Raw genomic sequence first — 7,847 nt, 5'->3', positions numbered from 1 at the left:
ACCACTTGACTGGTGTGAATTCATGAATTTATATAGTGATATCATGATTTGAAATAGTCGTTTCATGTGTGTCATAATAAGGGCATCTTGTAAAGTACACACTGCTTTGGTCACATCAGGACTCTGTGTTTTAATAACAATTGTGTGGTTAACAATTACTGAGGATAAGTAACCCCCCCCCCCCAAGTTACCATTAGCTTTTTTTTTAAAGCTATCTTTGATATCACTTAGTCATAATTAATCAATTAAGAAATTAATTTAACAAATTTATCTCATACATTGACGTAGGCTTTCATGACTGGCATCTAATTGAGAATGAGAACTTACCAGGTTGTTAGGCTGTGATCTGCTATTTCTTAATTACATTTCGCCCACAGCTGGGGCAGGCCTCTTCAGAGGAACTGCCAAGGTGCCCTTCCTATTAACTTTTCCGGCTCCACTTGTTGTAGATTGTTGTGATTGACTGGTTCTCTAATGCTTATTCAGGATGAGCTGAGAGAACGGTTACTTTCTTGCAATTGGTAGAGATCTATTGTCAACTGTACTACACCTGTGGGTCAGATGCAGTCCACCAAGAGGTTCCATCTATCCATCAGCAAAAGGTGTGGTTTTTTTAATCAAGACACACAACATAATAGGGACAACTATATGCGCTTTATAGGTTGAGCCATAACTTAGGGAGGTGGGGTCTTTAGCTCCAGGCGCTGGATCAGGAAGGGTGTTAGATTTGTTCTTTTTTCTATTCAGAATTATAGGGAAGGAGTTGCCAAAATGGATGCTGGATCCAGGCGACGGAATAAATTTTCGTTTCTAGTTCCAGCCCTGTCTATAGGTAGGTGTGGTGTTGCTATGTATGTATACAGGGTAATGAAGCCTTCATCTCATCAAGTATGTTATGATTACGTTATCCCTTCCTTATAGAAGTATAGTTTAAATTTAAAAAATGCTCAAAATGTGTTCAGAAATCACTCTGAACCAATTTCAAGAGTGAAAATATAGTGTAACAAAATCAGAAATCTAAACTTTTATATGGTCTTCGTGTTCTTTAACTTCCAATTAAAAAGATGTTGCCCTGTCTCTTCTGAACCCAACAAAAAAATTCCTACATTTCTAATTGCAATATTCATTGAGATATTCAAGTTCAAAAAGTGGAGGAAAGTTGGGAAAGAACAGCATAAATGGGGGAAAAGGTGCATTGCCCGTTAGTTTTCGCTGTTCTATCATAACTTTTCTTCAATTTTCGAATTTGAATTTCTCAGTGAATGTTGCACTTGGAAACATGGAATTTTTCCCGTTGGCCTCATTAGATACAGTGCAACAATTTAGAAGTTAGAGGCAGCTTAGAATATTTCATATCTTCAAAAAAGGTAGTTGATGATGTAAGCAACCTTCAAACTTCCCTCCCCCCTTGTCATAGAAAGTCAGCAAATCCGAAACCCCCCTCGATGCTGACTTAATACTTCAATGACCCCATATCTCTACGACAGGCAGTTGAGATAAAGGCTGCATTAGCACTTACGGGACACCCTGTATACTACTAAACCACACATGTACCTCGTCCATATTCCTCTGCGGAACTTCTAACGAATTGGTACATGTTGGAATGTGTGTGTCTGTGTTGTGAAGCTTGTTTCTGTGTAATGCTTGTTATAGTGCTGCCATCTACCACATATTTTTCAAACTATGTGTGAAGTGGAATGTTTGGAGATTTTATCGTTGTAGGCCTGTTGCTCTCTGCGGCGGGACTTCAATGGGGAGATCGGCTTGCATTCGCACCTCGAAGTTGGGAACCATAGAAAACCACCACTGCGGCGACGGTGGGGTTTGAACCCGGGACCTCGCAATGCGACTCCGTCACTATGACCACTCGACCACCGCAACGGCCCACCCTGTGTACTGTAGCCTAAGCTGTGTGAGTCGATCGGGGTTCCCAAAGTTGGATTGGCCCTCCTTATGTACAGCTGATCGAGAGTCTCGCCACTGAGAATAACCGTCCCCTCAATGTAATAAATATTCAATCACTACATTTCACTCACGTGCTGAAACATAGATGGCAACACCAACTTCACACAAAACACAATATACTTACAGCAGATTGATTGATCTTCCCCTCTCAAAAGAGTTTAAAAAGGCGGTATGACCCGTAGACAAGAGTTGTGCTTGATTTTAGAAGAAGCGCTACCTGATTTGGAGCCATGGTATTATGTTAATGTTTTTTTGCCCCATCCCTAGTGCCGCCTTAACGCACATGTACGGCACATGTACATCCGGTCATGGCAATGGGGCCTCACAAAAATGCGACTTAGTTGAAATTCTTGAGAATTCTTCCAGGTAGGGCCTCAAAAAAATCACTTGGCCCGGGGCCCACCCTCTCCTTTCTTTGAATTTCCGTCCACTTCCTGCTTCTGATTTAACCTATTGGGGAAATACAGTCTGAAATAGTTTTCGTTTTTTTCGATTGATTTTGATTTTGTACTACACATCATCGCTAAGCTTGGTTAAGGCGCTTTCGGTGAACTATAAGGGCCTGGTAATGAAGATGAGATGAAATTGTTTTCAACTTCTTCTTTGACTAACTGAACTGAGATAGTATGATAGACGTATATAAAGACCTGGTTTCTCCTAAGGTTTTTTTGAGATGCGTACAACGTGAGTCGCCCACGTCCATTCACCAAACAGCCAACGTGCAGAGCATCTCGCGCCAGCACTTTATGTCGGGCGTGATTTGCAGACTGTTTCTGGATTGTCAAATGCGTCTTACGCCGCGCGTTTCGCCGATATCCTTTGCATTTTTGTTGTGTTTAAGTTCTGTTTTTAGGAGCACATTTTTTGAACATGAACCAACTGGGACCATTTCGCATCGGCAGAAACGTGTAACTTTTATCACGGTACGCGTTTGTTTTCGTACAGTGTGCGGTGCATCGGCCAGGGACGCCCGCAGCTAGAAACGAAAATGTATTCTGTCGTCCGGGCAAGTTCGTGGTGTGTACTTTCTTCGGGCCGATTTTCTTTTAGTGAGCTTACCACCCCATTCAGCTCGAGGCCCCAGGGCAGTGTCCCGGTCGCACTAGCCTAGTTACGGGCCTGCGTCCATTTTAACACCCATCCCCTCTCCATAATTTTGAAAAGAAAAAGAGTAAACCCAACACCCGTTTCTGGTCCAGCGCCTGGAACACCAGATCCCCTGCCTTCCCCTAGTTGCAGTACTGGCATTAGCTGTTCTGTCGTGCACTGAAAAATCAGACAAAACCCTAGATACGCACCAGACTGTTAGGTACTCACACTTCCTGCACAACTCACTCGATAAAAGTGCCCATGGCTGTTGGACCGGAGTTGTGCTCGGTTTGGAAGAAAAAAGAAAGAAAAGCTATTCTCTCGTCTGTATCAGGGCCGCAACTAAGGGCAGCAGGCAGGTTTCGTGCCCCAGGCGCTGGACCCGAGGGGGCGCAAACTTCATTCTGAAACCTCTCCTTCAACATTACAAGGGGGCGCCAAAATGCGCGCTTGCCCCGGGTGACCAAGCACCTAGTTGCGGCCCTGGTCTGTATACCGACGTATTTTCCACATTTTGTACAATAACACAGTGAAGATTGTTCCCCCTCCCCCTTTAGAGCAGATTTTTTGCGCTGCTGAACCGAATAGGAGCATTTCGCGTCGACAGAAACGTGTAACTTTATGACGGTACGCTTTTGTGTTTTCCTAGCGCAGCGCATTAGCTGTTCTGTCGTCTGTAAAGCTTCATTCCAGGCGTTTGATTTCTTTGAAAACAACAAAAATGCAGAGAAGATCGGTGAAACGGACGGCGTATGACGACTTTGAAGCCGGATTTTCCTAGGAGCAAGTTTTTTGTGCAACGTGAATCGCCCAGCGCGATACGCTGTCCACTCACTCAGGGCCGTAACTATAACTTGTATGTAGATGGGGGCAATTGCTCTCCGGCGGTGGAATTTAGGGGGTGGCAGTTTTAGGTGGGAACAAGGCACACCATTACAAAATTATCGAATTTTAAAGTTGTGGGGGCGGCAAAAATCCTAGTTACGAATCTGGGTCGCACACTGTCCCAAGGATAATATAAATTTGATTGTCACAGACATGTGTTTCGAAGCTGGATTTTTTCCGATATCAAAATTCATAAAAAAAAAACCCTATAAACAGAATATGAAACGACGTAAAACAGATCATACGGATGTTCTTACCACTAGCTCATAGTTTCCCAAACTTCTTGTTCCATCGCCCTCTTCATTAGAATTCTTTTTCTATCATCGCCCCCAACTCAAGTGAGCCCATAGAATCCTATGTTAAATCCGTAGCTTCTATATCGCCCCCGGACCATTTAATCGCCCACCAGGGGGCGATATTGCCCACTTTGCGAAACACCTTTCTTTTAAACCGAGCACAAACTCTATCACCATCTATGGGCGATTCACTACCTAGTGAGTTGTGCCGGAAGTGTAACTGTGTGTGTACCGAACAGTCTGAGTGCGTATGAAGTGTTGTGTTTGATTTTTCAGTGCTGCCATCTATATTCAGAAGCGAAGTGAGTGATGAGTTATGATTAAATTATATTTGTACTGTTTGTAAGTCTGTTTGCTCTCTGTGGCGAGACTTTTTGAAGGGGAGAACAACAGAAAACCAACTTCAGCCGACCACCACTGTGCCGACGGTGGGTAGCGAACCCGGGACCTCGCGACGGGAGTCCGTCATTATGACTAATCGACCACCCAAGGGCTTTGCGAAACACTGCACTAGCTCAATGCTATGCATTAGAATTGTGTTTCTCAACCACCGGGGGCGTGAGATCAATCATACCAAAAGGAAATATATTTTCTTTCGGTATGATTCGATTCCAAAACTTTTTGAAGCGTGAGACCCCCCCCCCCCCACTTTTGACGCAAAAAATTTATCGGTGACTGACCTATAGATGTTCCGGAAAACCGGCACATTCTGATTTTTTTGCCTGTAAATAGGTTGTCCTGAAAGCATTTTCCGGAATGCCTGTTTCGGCTATAATTACATGATATATTGACTCTTTTAACGTTTTTAATTTTTGTTTAAATATTCTATTGAACATTTATTTTGTTTTTTGATGCACTTTGTGTCCCTCTTTGCAAAGTTGAAGTATAGCGAGGTGTATCTTCTTGATTTTCTTATACAGAGTAGAAAGAAAGAATCATCCCCCCCCCCCCGATTTCAAAATCGGTGAAATCGACCCTTAAATTGTTCATGAAAATTGATATCATATCTGTATAACCCTTATATTCATATATATATTATTTATCAATCTATTTTTAAGAAATAAACAATTTTGAAATCCGTTGATTCTCTCTGAATCATCCTGATTGACTTGACACAGTCGAATCCCGTTATAACGAACTCCAAGAGACCGGAGAAATCACTTCGTTAAAACGAAAAATTTCGTTATAAAAAAATTCCAGGCTTTTGCATTGTTGCTATGAAAACTTATCTGGCGAATTGAAGAAAAGTGTTCGTTAAAACGAGATTTTCGCTATATCGGTATTCGTTACTCAGCGGAATAATTTCTTCAGGCATTTTTTCTTTTAGTTTCTACATATTTTTTAAATAAAAATAAATTTCTTATTTGGAACGTTTTTATTTTGGAGAATCTCGAATTCATTGATGCGACCAAATGTGGGGTCGCGTCCCACACTTTGAGAGCCACTGGTCTATGCTAGGTGTGCTCAATCCATGAGACGCGTGAAATTTGGCCGTCGGGGGTCATCTGATGCGGCCTGCGACCTCAAACCAAATTTTTTTAAAAATGAAATAAGTGACATTTTTTTTTATAGATTATCTATAATCGCACAGTTCCAGAGCACTTAAACGTCCCTTGGCGCATTTACAGATCACTTAAATGACCCACGGCATATTTGCAGAATCACTGCAGTGATCTTCGACCAGGGCCGCAACTGGGGTTGAGTAGGCGGGTCTGGTGCCTCGGGCGCTGAACCAGAAGGGGGCGCCGAATTCACCATTTATCTGCTGCTTCTACTACTAAACCAGACATGCACCTCGTCCATATTCCTCTGCGAAACCTCTAAACTGCTGCTTCTACAATACAAGGGGCGCCAAAATGTCGACTTGCTCCGGGTGACAAAATATCTAGTTGCGGTCCTGTCTGCGGCATATCTGCATATCGCTGACCCGCGACACGTTTTCAAATCAATGTTGAAGTCCGCATTCTTCTTATGGTTGCAGAGACCCTTGATTTAACACGAATAAAAATCGTCGATATAAAAAAAACGTCATCAAATTGCAGAAGATAACATTTTTTTTTGATATGTGAACAATAATGCACAGAACGATGAATTTTTGTACTCAAACTGTAGTGTAACACTGGACACTTCTAAAACTTTACTGCCATACTAAATGTGTTACAATCAGATTTGTCTTTAAAAAGCTATCCGGGCAGGGCCGAAACTAGATGCATGGTCAGCCGGGGAAAAGCACGCATTCTGATGCTCTCTCTGATGCTGTAATGTTGAAGGTGAGGTTAAAGAGTGAAATTTGAGCCCCCCCCCCCTCTGGTCCGGTGCCTAGAGCACCAGACCCACCTTCTCTCCCCCTAGTTGCGGCCCTGGTCTCGATACATAAGCCAAGAGACCCGTACTGTTAGTTGATTTGAACGACATATGTCGGGAAACCCTTCCAGTCAAGTTTGAATCGTGACCCGTAGTTCAAGAATCTTTGACTGTAAGAGAATTTCTACAATCCATAAGGAAGCCCCTCGACGACCTGAAGGTTGATAAACCCTGGCCTAGGTATGTTGGCCCGTCTCAGTTTTTCCCTGTGTTTAGAAATCAAACAATGAGCTATGAAGTTTCATTGTTGAAGCTTTTGGAACGCGAATTTCTTAAACAATGTGAAAATTCCATTGTTTTGATTGGAAACATTATGTTTTCAGATTGCTTCATTCTTATCCATCCCCTCTGAGGAGCGCTCCACGGCTTTTGCCCGTCCCATCTTCGGAGACGGCGAGTTTGGATGACCATCCCCCAGTTTGCCCCGTGTGCAGCTGGTCGGTCGCCATTTCCCTCGCGCGCGAGATGGTCGACTGTCAAGGAAGCCGGGGCAGAGGGAAAGCAGCCCATGTCGAAAGGCTTCTTTCCATCGTTGGGCCGAGCCACACGACCTTAACCGGGTCCGGGGTTCGGCCGAAACGTGGTGTACGGGCGAGGCCTCTACCAGGGCACCCAACCAACTTACGGTTGCTGCTCTGGGGTCCGTCGAGAGAAGATCTTCGACGGGTTGCGCAGGATGAAGACGGAAATATGCCTACGTGGGAACCCGCCGTACACAAAGGGGTAACGCGCCTGGCACCATACCTCTTGGGTGGTGTGGAAAATGGTGCATTTTTTTTTTCCTATTCTCGTGGCTTGGCGAGTATTCTTTGCATTTAACCACTTCACACACAAGGTTTTGGCAAGAAATTTAGATTATTTGACGAAGCTGTGATAAATATGGTTACGTTGTGCTAACCTATTCGCATGTTAGAAAAAGGAAAACCATATATAAAAGAGGGAAAATAGTGGGGGGGGGGGGGGGCAGACCCCTAAGCCCCCCCCCCCTTGCTACGCCCTTAGAACCCATACCTATGAATCCGACGTTAACTATAGGTACCATGAAATATCGACCCCTGTTTGCTTCGGTACGTTACAATTAGAGAGTGGATGAGAATCAATGCAAAGAAGCCATTCGATTCACTGAAGACTACGCAGAACAGTGGCTCTCAATCTTGGACCATATGGCACCCCATACGGTCCTAGGATAATCTAAGGAGGCCACGAGGGAAAAATCAAGTGAAAGGGCATGACAGGCATTTGAGCGGG

Source organism: Pholcus phalangioides, unplaced genomic scaffold (genome assembly GCF_987345545.1).
Source record: "Pholcus phalangioides strain wild (caught in Gottingen) unplaced genomic scaffold, Ppha-v1.0 ptg000024l_1, whole genome shotgun sequence".
Taxonomy (NCBI): Eukaryota; Metazoa; Arthropoda; class Arachnida; order Araneae; family Pholcidae; genus Pholcus; species Pholcus phalangioides.
The sequence above is the reverse complement of the archived record's forward strand: the minus strand, read 5'-3'. Positions refer to the sequence as shown.